The 14,593-nt window shown below is 43.0% G+C and overlaps 1 protein-coding gene across 2 annotated transcripts in view; it reads right to left on the reverse strand.

Moving 5' to 3' along the window:
• KCNIP3 (potassium voltage-gated channel interacting protein 3) overlaps window positions 1-14,593 on the reverse strand; it is a 694,194-nt gene that overhangs the window by 248,269 nt on the left and 431,332 nt on the right. The window lies entirely within an intron of this gene.

The raw sequence follows: 14,593 nt of genomic DNA on the forward strand, positions 1-14,593 counted from the left end.
GGAACAGGGTCAAGACATTTGCATATGGCTGGGTCCAAACTGGGGTATCATAGTGAGCATAAGAACGAGGGATTAAACCCAGATCTCTTGACAGGTTGAAAAATGTCAGCACTCCGTTCATTATCTTGTTGTGTTATTCATCATCCACCAACACAATCACCTGCCCTTTAAACTACTTCCACTGCTCAGGAGTTATGCAACACTGTGGTAAAACACTCCTCCACCTTTTCCATATCATTATCTTCTACCCTATCTGTCAGCAGACTTGATAGAGAATCCACTGCCCTACTGTAGGCTACTTGAACACATTCCACTGTGAAGGTTTGTTGTCTGATTCTGAACAAATCATCTGACAGAAAGTTATAAAAGTTGCCTGTCCAATCATCAATAAACAGGCAACACTTTCCTTTCAGTTACAGAATAGTTACATTCTTACTCCCTCAATGGTCTGGAGCAAAAGCTATTGTTTCCTCCTTCTAACTTTTGTATCAAAACTTCACCTAAACCTTTCAAAGTTGTATCAGGGACCACAATTGTTTTACTTCCATGTTCAAATGCCTGCAAGTTTGAGGCCACCTTTAACTCTTCCTTTACTAAATAAAATCCATTCCTTACTTGCTTCTCCACTGAAATTAAACCTTACTTTTTAGTAACACGATCTTTGTCTTGTCGGTTAGTTTCTCAACAAAATAACTGTAAAATGTAATTATTCCTAGGAATGATTTTTAACTCATCCTCATTCCCTGGTGTCTGTATGTGCTTGATTGTCTTGACTAAATCTCATTTTAGTCTGATAGCAGTTGCAGACCAAATTTGCATTTGCCTGCCGAAAAAGATTATCCTGAAAGAACAAGACCGTAGCAGAGAAAACCAGCGGCTGTAAACACCAGTAATGTTGGTATCCTCCCAAACTTGTACACTGCACGGAAAGTAATTAAGCAGGTCATTTCTTCTGAGTTATTGTGTAGGTGACTCTGGTGATATGAGGTAGCCAATTTGTAGGGCAGTAAAGATCTCGTCCCCTGACGACACAGACATGATTTTTGAAATGTTGGGTAGCAGATACTTTACCACTACAACTTCCTTATTTAGTGCCCTTAAGTCTACACAAGCTAAACGTACCCAGTAGTTATTTTGGCCAGCACAATTGGGCTCAACTCTTCAGTTGCTTCTACAGGTCCAAAAGCCCTTGACTTACTCATCTTATCCAACTCCACTCTGATAGCCACATGTACACTGATGGGCAATCTTCCCACTCCCTCTTAACTTATTTGTGTGCAAATGTGACCAAAAGCAACTGTAATCACTTTTAAAGACCTCTATCCAACCACCTTCTATCAAGTTAATTTAGACCTGTGAAACAGCTTTCAGGTATAAAGATACCCTCAGAAACGTTTACGTGAGGCCACCCAATTATATTGTTTTACCTTTTTGGATACATCATGATTCCTATAATTATTTTGGTCTGAAACTCTATTTCAGTCTTAAAGTAATCCACCATCTTGATCTCCAGACCTCCATTGCCCATAGGTCTAATATCCTTCATATGCAATTAAACCCACCTTTAAAGTATTGATTAAAAGTATTTTCTGAAATGATGGTTAAATGAGAACAAGAATCCACCATTCTCTTCTTTAGCATTACTTAGTCTGAGGGGTTACCACTACTCTTGCAGGCTGATTAGAATACAACCTCATAACACATCACCATAACTTCCTTTTGTTTCAATTTTTTTGTACTCCTGCAGCATTTAATCCACTGACCTTTTTTCCAGGGGCGACTGGAGTTAATGGGCTGCAAGGGGTGTTACCCTGCTACCCTCTGGGGAGAGGCAAGAACATGGAAAAAAAACCACTGAGCAGCTGGGGAAAAAAATCACTGCTCAATGACAGTGTGCCGAATCCCTTTTTTGGTGAACTGTAATGAACTTTGCAGAGGTCTTACTGCACAAGTGCCAGCCGGGCAAGGTTTTCTTTGACCTGCAGGCACAAGCTACCGCAGTGACATCATATGAGAGGGACTGTTGAATTAGAATGCCATTGAGCCAGATGCTTTTGAGGTGCATATACAGTGGCCCTGGGAGGAGCTAGCATAACTCCATTCACTTCAATGGCTGGGGGTGGGGCAGGCCGAGGAGGACAAGGAAGTAATGGGTGGCAACAATTTGTTAGTCATTACAGAAGAATCGGCTGTAGGAGGGATACAGGGGGCTGCTCTCCTTGCAGTAATGTGTGTTAAGTACTGCATTAGATATCCCTTTAAAATAAAACAGGGTGGAGCGGAGCCCGATCCTGTCCGTTCAGAGTGTGTCTTATCTCTACTCGTTTGCTGCAGCAGAGGCCCAAGAGAAGGACCTGTGGACAACAATTGCACTAGTGGATTAAGAGGTTAGTATGCAGTTAATGTTCTGCACTTTACTGCTAAAAGCCATTCTTGGAGGGGAAACGTGGTGAGGCATTAAATACATCTGCTAAAAGTGGTCATAAACCCTGACCTGTGCACGATGATTTAGAGGCCATCTCTTCATAAGCATACCAATTCCTCTCCCTCCAGGGAAAGATAGGTATGGAAATATTTAGGAAGTGGCTGACTGGCTGGTCTTTCACCTTTCACTCCAGAACTGGAGCGGAGTAGATTTGTTCGGAGATCTGTCAGGACACTGCAAATCAAGTTAAAGGCAATGCCCGCTCTCAGGCACTGCCATGGGTGTTTATTGACTTTGCCTCTGCCAGGATCCTTATTGCCACCCTTGTACTATGTTGCCTATGCTAACGCTCTTTCCTCTTTCTTGGACTCCAAACACCCATGCAGCCTACTTTTAATTATTCATTAGTCTTTCCTAACAAGCGCTCTCATTTCTTCATCTCGCTCTTCTACCTGCTGGCTTCCATTATGCTCATTTGTATCTTTTTGTATCTATGTATTACTTTACAACATTTTTCAGAGGCCCAGGCAAATTCCCCTTTTATCATTTAGGCACTCACCAATCATTCTCCCTTCACGCACTTTTCATTTCTGTACTTCTCAGGCCTTTCCCATAATCACCCACTCCTCTCTGTCTGCTATGCTTCTTTTCGTTCCTTTGCCTCCTTCTAACAAGCTGAGGCATAGTTACCATTGGTGCAGCTGGTGCAGCGACACCAGGGCCCTGAGGGCCTCATTGAACCCTGACAATCACTGTATTTTACTATCACAACAGCAATCAAAGGGGCCATTCCTTGCTTGCAAAAGGACCCATAGCATTGTTGCTACACCAATACGAACAAGCACTTGCTTGCTTGTGATTCTCCTTCATAATAATCCTGATGCATTTTCCTTTTGATTCCAAGCGAGAGGAGCACCTGCCGACTCCACCCCTCAAAGTGAGTACTCCTTCCCCTTCCCTTTCTTTGAATCCAAAAGTTGGTGGCAGACTAAGATTCTTTTACCACAATTGGAAAATTATCACACAAGGTCCCTGGGTTCTGAACACCGTTCAAGGTTTTTGTATAGATTTCATCCAAACTCCAATACAGTACTCTCTTCCAAGACCGATACCCCTTACACTAGATCAAGAAAATTCATAGAGGAAGAAATTTTCTCAATGCTAAAAAAAGGAGCAATTCTAGAGGTATCCATGGAATTTATGACATTCATAAGTACTCTCTTCCTTGTGGAAAAGAAAGACAAGGGTTGGAGACTGGTTATAAATCTCAGGGAACTCAACAAATTCCTTGTCTACCGTCATTTCAAGATGGAGGGCATCCATCTTCTCAGAGACCTCTTACTAGAAGGAGACTGGCTAGTCAAATTAGATCTGAAGGACGCCTACTTTACAATTTCCATGGCAAAGGAACACCAACCCTTTCTTCAGTTCATTTGGAAAAACCATCTCTTTCAATTTCAGGCTCTTCCCTTCGGCCTCTCTTCTGCCCCATGGTGTTTCACCAAGGTAATGAGAGCAGTTGCCTCATGTCTAAGAGAAAAATGGATTTGTCTCATCATTTACTTAGACGACATCCTGATTCTTTCTCAAGACTATGTTCAAATCATCGAAGATCTGAAGACAGTTATAGACCTCTTAGAAAGTCTGGGTTTTATCATAAACAGGGAAAAATCCATTCTAGTCCCCTCAAAGAAGATGGAGTTCCTAGGCTTCACAGTAGACACAACAGAATGTCTTCTCCTTCTCCCTCCCAAGAAGATTGCCAAAATCAGAAAGGAGATAAGACATGTATTGAAACAAGAAAATCTCTCCCTAAGAGAACTAGCCAGACTTTTAGGCCTTCTATCTTCCTCCATTCAGGCCATTTTTCCAGGACCACTGAATTATCGAGCCCTTCAGAGAATAAAAGCAAGAGCTCTCAGGTCAGGTCTTTGGTACGGAGATCGAATATCCTTAAACCCAGATGCAATCTTAGAACTAACATGGTGGTTAGACAATCTAGATGCATGGAATGGGAGAGCGATCCTTGGTTCAGCACCATATTTTATTCTAGAATCGGATGCCAGCCTTCATGGCTGGGGCGCTTGTCTACAGAACCAGAACACTGGAGGAATTTGGTCGCAGCAAGAGTCCCTGCACCACATCAATTATCTAGAATTAACTGCAGGACTTTATGCTCTAATGAGCTTCAAACACTTTCTTCAAGGAAGATCAGTCATATTGAAAATGGACAATATGTCTGCCGTTGCTTACATAAACCATCTAGGAGGGACCAAGTCAGAAGACCTCTCCAGTCTAGCAAAGAAGCTTTGGTTTTTCTGCCTAGAACACAAAATCTCTCTGAGAGCAGAATACCTTCCCGGGAAATCCAATCTTTGCGCAGATTGGAATTCAAGATTCATCTTGGATTACAGCGACTGGAAGCTCAACACTTCTGTTTTCAACTCTCTCAATCATTTCTGGGGCCCATTCCAAATAGATTTATTTGCGAGCAGATTGACTACCCAATTGATATCTTATTTCAGCTGGATGCCCGATCCTGGCGCTCTAGCAGTGAATGCCTTTCTCCAACCTTGGGTAGGGATCAACGCCTTCCCTCCATTTGCAATGATCCAAAGACTCCTTCAGAAAGTGAGACAAGAACGATCCTCAATTGTCCTAGTAACTCCGTTTTGGCCATCCCAAGCATGGTTCCCAACAGTTCTAGAACTAACCTACGATTTTCCCTTCCTAATTCCTCCTCTGAAAGATCTTCTTACAGACGTAGACGGACACATTCACCCTCTTGTTCAGACAGGGAATTTGAACCTTCTTGCTTGGAAGGTGTCAGGAGATCTAACGATCTCGCTAGACTTTCGTCAACAGCTTCAACTCTCCTTGGAGAGTCATGGGCCCCTGGAATACATTACCGGTACAACAACATTTGGAAAGTCTGGTCACGTTGGTGCTTGGAAAGGGACTTGGATCCCGTGGAGGCACCTATTGGTGATATAGTTAATTTTCTTGGAGAACAATTCGATAGAGGTTTAAGTTACAGATCTCTCAATTGTTTTAGATCTGCTATTTCTGCAGGACATTCTCTAATTAACAATAAAACGGTAGGTACAAATCCTATTATTTGTAGAATACTTAAAAGTATCAGACTTAGAAGACCTCCTCAACCTAGATATCAATCCCTTTGGGGTGTTAATTTAATTCTTGACCTTTTTTGTTCTTGGCCAGTTAATTCTCTTCTTAGCAGGAAGAATCTTTCTATCAAATTAGCTACTCTTCTTTGCTTAATTTCATGCAGAAGAGTCTCTGATGTTAAAACTCTATATATTTCTTTTAGATCTTACGATATGTTTGAAGTCAAATTTGAAATACATAGAAGAACTAAAACCATGTCAGATTCTATTTTCTATCCTCGTTTTTATACTTGCACTAAACTCTGTGTTGTTCAATGTATGAAAGAATATGATGTGAGAATGAACTCTCTTCGTCCTTTGAATGTATCTCAGCTACTCATCTCTTTTGTTAAACCCCATAAAGGAATTTCTTCTCCATCTATTGCTAGATGGGTTACAACAGTCATGAAACTTGCTGGAATCAATCTGAATATTTTTAAACCACATTCTATAAGAGGCACAATGGCCAGTAAGTCATTCTGGTCAGGTGGTAAGTTAGATGATATTCTAAAGGCTGCTGATTGGTCTAATTCTAGAACCTTTGCTCATCATTATTGCAAACCTGTTTCTCACATGTCTGATGTTGTTTTACATGGCTACCAACATGCATAATGGTAGCCTCCGGTCTTGTAATGAAATTGCGACTCTCCTATTAACATGACCAGAGAATCTGGATTTCATTAAAGACACGGAGGCTAACATTCTCCCTCCCACCCTTTCCCTGGGTGGTTGATTAACTGTTATAATATATATATATAATATATGTTATGATATGCTTATTTGAATTGTTTACTTACATACAAACATTATTTTCCTTTGCAGGATTACTTACATCCTTTCCTTTTCAGGAATTGTTATTTAGATGATGGTTTATTATTCTTGTCCTTAATACTTTTATTGAGATTTATTAACAACCTTTCTTTGCCTTGCAGATAACTTGTCTTCTTGATTTCACATCTGTGGATCAATCGTGGATGGTGTATTCTTCCATCATCCTTCTTCAAGTTTGATGTTTCATTGAAGTTGTTTGGACTTTTCCTTTTTCATTGTCACCAAATTTAAAAGAGGCTGATTGCCTAGTGATTCATGCTATTGTTGATTCATATGTATTCTAAGTTGGAACTTTTGCTTTGTGACATATGCGGCTATGCTTGGACTGCATGAAAAGTTGTATGCATAATGTTAGCCTCCGTGTCTTTAATGAAATCCAGATTCTCTGGTCATGTTAATAGGAGAATCGCAATTCACCTTCATAATAACCCTGAAGCATTTTCCTTTTGCCTCTTCTTTTTGTATCACATCACACACATTTTAGTGCTTTACATTAGCGCTCTGGAAAGTTGATGAAATAAAACACAATTTGGTGCTGTGTAAATGTTCTACTGTTCTGACATTAATCACTCAAGAATGTCATTTGTATGATGGTCTTAAGGAAGTAAACCAATCACTGGCAACATTCACCAGATACAAAAGAACGAGGATGTTGGTAAAACAACCAGTGCAAACCATGTCCAAGACATAAAATAATAACAAGCTTTCACACTTGTGAAGTGGCAGCCGCTCCATTAGATCAGAGGAGTGTCACCTCCACTCCCCCTACCCCCACCCCCACTGCCAGTGCAGCAAAGGTGAAAAATAAAATGGTAATAAAATTAATATATTACCATTTTATTTTTCCCTTTCCCCAGCTGAGCCATACTTGAGGGCGGGGCCACTGCTGCTGGCTGCCAGCAGCGAAGTGGGGCTCACTTTACCAGTTAAGAGTGTGCATGTCATTTTGGCTGATGTCTAGCGACGGTCAACCTGACATGCAGACAGATGTCCTAGACAGCTGGGTGGAGAGACGACAAGGGCCCCAGTTCCTGCAAAAGCGTCAAGGTAGCCCAATCCTGGCACTGCTCCAATGCAGCTTAACATTATCAGCAGCATGAGAGACACATCTGTATTGGTGTGGAGAATTCAACTGCTGCACGAGGACCGGAGAACGCAAGTCAGCAAAGTAGGAAAGTACATTTTGATTTTATATTTTTACACTGTAGTAACTATTAGGTCATGATATAACATTTTACAGCACTGTATCAGATCACTGCCATTGAAGCATTACAGTAGCACTTATAAGCCACCTGATTCAAAGCACAGTGTTAACCCTGCTTAGTACACACGTGACGCAGTCAGTGGACGTGCACGTTCACTCTCTTACCCGCATCATATTGCCAGTCTGTGACTTGAGCCTCGCTTCAGTGCACTCACTGGCGTTAATGAAGGCGGCCAGTATATTACATTACATAAAAGTAAAGCACTGTATGTGTAGGAGTGCTATTGTCCGTTTAAGATTTCTTTCCATTAAAGTTCTGTGAACTGTCTCGAACCCTGGTGGTTCCAAGCTCCTCAGAGGAAAAGCAAGGCTGGTATTTCCTTCACTGAACTTTACAGCCCCATGTTTATGGTCATCGTGTTTATGTTCTGACATATGGCTTGTGCAGCTTGAATAAAACAGTGGTTTCCTGATAGCAGGCACTCTAAATGCAAGCAATAAGATATATTTGTCAGGACATAAAGAGGGGCCTGGAAGTAGATGATGGCAGGCTTCGTTTGATAGGGTGGGTAGATAGTGGTGCTAATCATGATGGGATAAGGCTGTAGTATGCCAATTTGGGGGAAGGAAATCCCAGCCTTACCTTTGATGCGCACTCTGATCTTGTAACACTGTCCTGAGGTTTAGCAGATGTGCAGTGCATCTTGATTTACACCATACAGAACCCCCAACCGTCGTTTGTATAACTCCAATGGGGGAGAACAAGCCAGACCAAGCCTACCTGCACAGCCCGTGGCAGGGGCACAGGGCGCTCACAGTCCAACATCAGCGCCGTGAGGGGAACGGCCGCGCTGCGAGTCGCGCGCGGGAGCTGCCCGGGAGAAGCCCGGGACAAAGGCGGGGCCGTCTGTGGCCGTCCGGGGGCGACCAGGGACGGGACGGGCCATCCCCCTTGGCTGTAACTGTGAGTACCAGTCCAAACTCTTAGGGCTGATAGCTGTTTATCAAGCATCTAGCAAGTTTTGTGTGGTTCTTGCACTTCTGACCCCTTGTGTGCTGTTTTGTAACTGCTTGCTGCTTTGACCCGTTACCAACCATGTCAATCCAAACTACTTTAACGGACAACTATCTGCTGAAAGTTGTCAGCAGAATTAACTGCGATAGAAGAAAATCGCTAGGGAAAGGCACCTTACATGACCTTCCATCGGACCTACCAGTGGATCCCACTAATGAGGGCAGTAACAACACGAATGTGGCAGCTGAGATTGATAACATCAGTATTAATGTTGAATCCATTGCTGCAGAGGCTCCAGATGATCCTACTGCAGCGGAAGACCTACCTGACCTATCTGAGACTCTCGATGGCACCCCGCAACAATCCACTAGGGCTACACGTTTTATGAGAGCATGTAGGAAACCTGCTCTTAAACGGGGAAGTCACTCGGCCAGGAAAAAAAAGGACACCGCTCCCAAGGAGAATATTGGTGATCAAGGGACCTCTACCAAGGACAATTGTGTTACCATTAATATTAACCAATTCGACCTGTTAGTAAGTTGTATCGATGACAAACTGAAGTTGGTTGTGGAGCCTTTATTAGTTAAAATTGATGCACTGTCGGCTGAAGTATTCAGATTAGGGGCTATGGTGGATAAGCACGTAGCCAAATTGGATAATTCCGTACTACCAATTAGAGTTGATACATGTTCCCAACCTGCACCTAAGCTAGATAAGGGAAGGCCTCGCCATATCAATACTGCCCCCTCTGGCCCAAATGTAGGAAGACAACCACCACAGGCGACACCTGTTTTGACTTGCCCGAAACCACTACCAGCACGTAATGCGGGTCGATCTGTGCAGGTACCGGTGGTTACACCAGCGGCCACAGGGCTTGCAGGTGTAAATTCCAGTGCAAGTACATTACCAGCATCAAATAGAGTCAGGACCATGCAATCGCCAGTTGCGCCAACTGTTGTAGCAGGGTCCGATGGGGTGTATGTGGGTATAAATAACCGCCCAGTAGACCTCCCACCAGAGTGTGTACCCTATGTTGTGGTTTTAACTAATGTCCCGCCTTTAATCCAGGCCCCACACCCACAGGAGTCCGGAGAGTCTTTAAAAAATAAAACGGTCTCCTGGTTAAATCGCCACTGTGGATATCCAGTCAACTACTCTGACCAAATTATATCTATCAGAAGGGTTGACTGGATCGGTAACACCAGGAAGACCTGCGGGGGTGACTGTGTGATTATTAATTTTAAACACCCCCAACATGTTGCGACGGTCTTACTCAGAGCAGCTGCCTTAACACAGTCCGAGACTGATGTAGCCGCAAGACCTTTGGGCTACTTTTACAATCATCTTAATAGGTTGCCTTCCGTTAATTGTAGAGATGGGGTTTTCAACTCTAACGTTATATCTAATGGTAACAGACCTTTGCTACCAACTTTCAACCCTGGTTTTACTGGTGGTAGTTCTATCTTGCCCACGCCCTTGTTGAATCCTGTCCCCAGTGGTAATAGATTTGTAACACATACTACCAATCTTGCACCTAACTGCGATAACATTTTTTCACCTGTCAATGGGATGGTCTACCAAGTCCCGGTCCAGAATAGGTACCAGTCCTTGAGTTTCTTGGACCAAAATGATTGACATCAGATGGGGCCTGGGACTGGGAGGGACGTTATTCTGAGTACCACCAAGAACAATGTAAGTGAGGTGAGAGAGGACCCATGTTCTGCCATTATGGGCATTCCTGAAAGTGGGACAGTAGTTCACTGTGCAAATGAGATTGTTGAGGATACAGTGAATGCTACAGGGATTGCCACAGGCAATTGTATAGGTGCACCAGGGTTAGACCTAAGTAATAGAGGTAATTGTTCCAATAACACTGTTGATATCGCCAATGATTGTCTTTCTGTGGGGATTTCTATGGCAAGTTGGAACATTGCCGGATGGGCATCTAAGGCATTTAAAGTAGAATGGGAGGATATCGTAAGATCCTACGATATTTTATGCCTGCAAGAGACGTGGTGTGTTAATAAACCTAGCCTCGAAGGGTATACATGCTACAGTTTAGATGCCTCTGAATCTAGCCATGGTAGGGCAAAGGGAGGTCTCCTTATCCTTATCTCAGTAGATGTAAAGTTGACTATCATTAAACATTTGTTAGTCGAACCACACTCACAAATCTTGTGGGTACGTTTACCGGATAGCACTAATGTGCTTTTAATTAATTTTTATAACAATATTTTTACTAATTCTCGGCACCAAGTGATAGATGAGTTATCCTGTGCCCTAATGAAGCTGGTAAGCGAAGCAACATGCACTTTTATTTTTGTTTGGGTGGGGGATTTTAATTTACAAGTATGTAGTTTATCCTCCTCTAGGGTCTGTGGGATCCTAACTAACAATGGGGAGAATATGGCCCACTTTCCACATAATGCCTATGGAGAGGCAATCAATAGCACTATGGTCTCGTATGATCTAGAGCTATTGAGTACTGTACAGGAGGGAAGTGAGTGCTCAATTCCTACCTTTACCGGAAGGAATGTGAGCTCCATCATCGATCATATTATGGTCTCATCCAACTTGGTACCCCATTGCATAATTAAAGTAAAGGATACATCCTCCCTGAGCGACCATAACTGTGTTAGCTTGCAAATAACTACATGGATGATTAGAATTGAACCACCCACTAGAGTATTGGTAAATATAGAGCCACATAGGCCTAATGGGGTTAGGCTGAGATGGAAAGGTGAAAATTCGGTCACAGTGGAACCTTTAATTATAAATAAATGCATGATGGACATTGACATTATCTTATCTCTAGGATGCCCGTCCGCTCAGGTTATGACTCGTTTTCTTAATATCAATACTGTCATTAATAAAATCTTTACGGGGAAAAAAGTAGGCAGAGGAGGGAAAGGGATTGGATGGTTTGACCATGCCTGTACGTCCCTGCTCTCACAACTCAAACAAGCTTTGGCCAATACCCCAAGGGACAAGGATAGAGTCAAACTCTTAAGATTTGATTATAAACGGGCGCTATCCAAAAGAAAGAGGGAATTACAGCAGGAAGCCTGGGAGCATCTTACCCAGGCAGCAGAAACTGCCGATAGTCGCCTGGTTTGGTCCACCGTTAACTCCCCTTTCCTCCAAGATGACAAAATCCTGCATCTTTCATCTAATGTAGGCAGCAAGGACTGGGTGAACCATTTTTCCGCGATTTTTCAAGATAATACCTTGACGGCCAACGGAAATAGGACTTGGCCTGTAGTGCCTTTAGATATTACGTTGGGAGAGGTGGAAAATGGTATTAAAAATAGTAAGGGGGGTAAGGCCCAGGGGCCAGATGGAGTCCCGATAGATGTTTACAGGGCTCAACCGCAGCTTTGGGGACCAATACTTACATTGGTACTTAACGCTGCCGTAACCACCATGATCCCACCAACATGGGGCGACTCCATTATAGTCCCAATCTATAAAAAGGGGGATAAAGCTCTGGCAAGTAACTACCGGCCCATCAGCCTGCTCGACTCGTCTGTAAAAATTATGAGCAGAGTCCTGCTTTTCAGAATAAAGGAGTGGGCTGATGAGAATGGAATACTTGCAAACTCACAATATGGATTCAGGAAGGGTAGAGGAACCCTAGATCAGTGCCTGAATTTGGAGTTGTTGATAGGCAAGTACACCAGAGCCAAACCCGGTAACATCTATCTTTGCTTTTCTGACCGTAGCAGTGCTTTTGATTTAGTTAATCATTCACTTCTTTGGACAGTTTTGCTTGACATGGGTGCCCCGAAAGAAATTATCTTTTTTCTCGCCAGACTATACAGTAAGCTGAAAACATGCGTTCGGTATGGTGCCAGTGGGGAATGTACTAGTAATTTTAATGTTAAACGGGGAATCAGGCAGGGTTGTGTCCTTGCGCCCCTTTTATTTACCCTTTTTGTTAATGGGGTTGAAGCCGCCTTGAAAACCATCAAGGCTGATGCGCCACAGGTTGCAGGGGATAGTGTCCCAGTTCTGCTATATGCAGACGACGCGGTGCTCCTGTCCCGGACACCCATTGGTCATCAGCGTCTGATGGACAAGTTCACTGAATTTATTGGGAGCAGGAGACTGTTGATCAACAAGAATAAAACTCATACTATGACTTGTGGGACTAAAGTGGGCAGAAATCACCCCTTTTTTATAGAAGGGGTTAAAGTGCAGAATGTGAATAGTTTTTGCTACCTGGGGGTTACTTTTACTAGTGATGGTAGGTGGGGGCACGAATTAACGAATGTTCGAACCAAAATGAGCAAAAGCTCTTATGGCATTTTTAAATTTGCGTCTAAGCTGGGGGATAGGCGAATCAAGGATATGCTGGAAATCTACAAGGCACGCAGTGTATCCATTGCCCTTTACGGGGCGGGGCTTTGGGGCTACTGCAATACTGATTGTCTACAGATAGAAGAAAACAACTTTCTTAAGAAATTACTGTGCCTCCCTAAATCTGCTCCAACAGAGTTGATCCATAGAGAGGCAGGGGTTTTTCACCTGACCGAGCTCGCCTCACTTAGGCCTGCTTTACCGAGCAATTTGGCTTAAGGAAGAGACCGAGTTCAATCAACTTATAATTAGGGACTGCCTTGGATTAGACAACTGTATGCAGATACCGTGGCTTAAATATATTGTAGATTGTTATAAAAGTATCTTTGATATCAATTTGCTGTTAGAAAACTGTCACCCTAGAGGTCTTGCGAAACAGGATCTTAAAAAAACTTTTATGGCACATAAAGCTCTTAAATGTTCAGTAATAACCAACTCCCTCGCTACTGTTAAAATTTACAGTAAATATGTTGCCGTCGAGGGATTCCAGCGTTATCTGAACGTAGTAACCAGGCCAACGCATAGGTTTGTATTGACCAGATTAAGAGTTGGCATTGCTCATGTACTAGTGGCCTTCCCACATCCTAAAAAGCCCCCTGTGGGTCCTTGTCCCTGTGACGGACATTCCAAGCAAAGCACAATGCACTTTATGCTCATTTGCCCCCTATTTCAGAACGTTAGGATCTCCTTTTTAAAACCATTATTTCTTAAGTATGGAGTCTTAAATGTGGAGGATGCTATGTGTTTGTTGTATAATTTGGACCACCCCGATATATGTTTTTATACTGCCAGTTTTATATGTAAATCTATGGCTTTTAGAAAAACTATGAGTTTTTAATTATGTTTGTACTTTTTTAACTCGGTTGCCTGTTTGCTGTGCTTTTATGGTCATTTTTACCATGAACCGAATAAAGCTTCATGAACTGAACTGATAGGGTGGGTAGATAGTGATGCTAATCATGATGGGATAAGGCTGTAGTATGCCAATTTGGGGGAAGGAAATCCCAGCCTTACCTTTGATGCGCACTCTGATCCTGTAACACTGTCCTGAGGTTTAGCAGATGTGCAGTGCATCTTGATTTACACCATACAGAACCCCCAACCGTCGTTTGTATAACTCCAATGGTTGCGTAGGGTGGCATGGAATTGCCAACAACCTGCATTTTGGTTCCAGCACTGCCACTGCCGCAGTCCTAGTGATTGTGGGTTCAGCATACCTTCTGCAACTTACAAGCAATGATAGAACACTTTCTAAAAATAGAATGTATGTTCTATTTTTATAAGGTGTTCTATAATTGCTTGCAGGTTGCAGAAGGAATGCTAAACCTGCCCCCCAAATGTTAGCTTCACTCGTGAGGTCCAGATCATATTTCCTGCCTTGAAGGTGCCCTGCATTCAAAATGCATCCCCTGTGCTCACAAGTACAAGCTGCCCAGAGCGCTCAGACCGTTTTGAAAATGAGCTCTTCTTCGACATGCATGTCGCAGCTCCTCCACACTGAGGCTGCAACAACACAGGGGTGATGAGCAGAGATGGACTGGGAACCGAAATCGGCCCTGGCAAAGAGCTCGGCCGGGCGTGTGTAGGGGGAG

The sequence above is a fragment of the Lissotriton helveticus genome, chromosome 11, assembly GCF_964261635.1.
Source record: "Lissotriton helveticus chromosome 11, aLisHel1.1, whole genome shotgun sequence".
Classification (NCBI taxonomy): domain Eukaryota; kingdom Metazoa; phylum Chordata; class Amphibia; order Caudata; family Salamandridae; genus Lissotriton; species Lissotriton helveticus.